This window comes from Pecten maximus, chromosome 3, assembly GCF_902652985.1.
Source record: "Pecten maximus chromosome 3, xPecMax1.1, whole genome shotgun sequence".
Lineage (NCBI taxonomy): Eukaryota > Metazoa > Mollusca > Bivalvia > Pectinida > Pectinidae > Pecten > Pecten maximus.
The window spans coordinates 13,039,237-13,039,837 of record NC_047017.1 but is presented as its reverse complement, the minus strand read 5'-3'; positions in this window follow the sequence as shown (position 1 = coordinate 13,039,837).

Genomic DNA, 601 nt, shown 5'->3' with positions numbered 1-601 from the left:
GAGGGCGTAGTGCTGTTAGGTTCTCGGTTAAATGAGAGGCCCTCAATTCTGTCAGGATACCCTATATACCGTTACCATAGAAATGAAACAACCACCCAGTCATGACAGAAATGTTTCTTTAGTAACCAAGCCATTTATCATTTTGGATTTCCGTAACCTGGATGAAACCCCATTTGTACATTAATTCCTATCGATAAAACAAAGATTGCCATATGGTGTGTAAAATATTACACTATGTAGGGTTGATAATGTACGTGATGTGTGGTTTTGCCAGTAAATCAAAATCGACAAACTAAGTATCACCGTTATATCAGATACGTCATCTCTCAAACGGAAATTATTAAACATACTTTCAGAAATTGTAGTTATAATTTGTATATAAAACACCAGCCATTATTTCGTGTAACTAAGGTTGCTGATGAAATCGCTGTTTTACATCATACTCAAGATTTGAATGAAATGGTCTGGACGTGAATTTTAAAACCGAAAATATCTTTTCTGTTTCTCTTTATTTGTTTTTTCGTTTTTGTTTTTGTTTTTGTTTTTTGTTTTTTGTTGTTTTATTTTTCTTTTCTTTTTTAGGATATCTCAGTTTAATAAT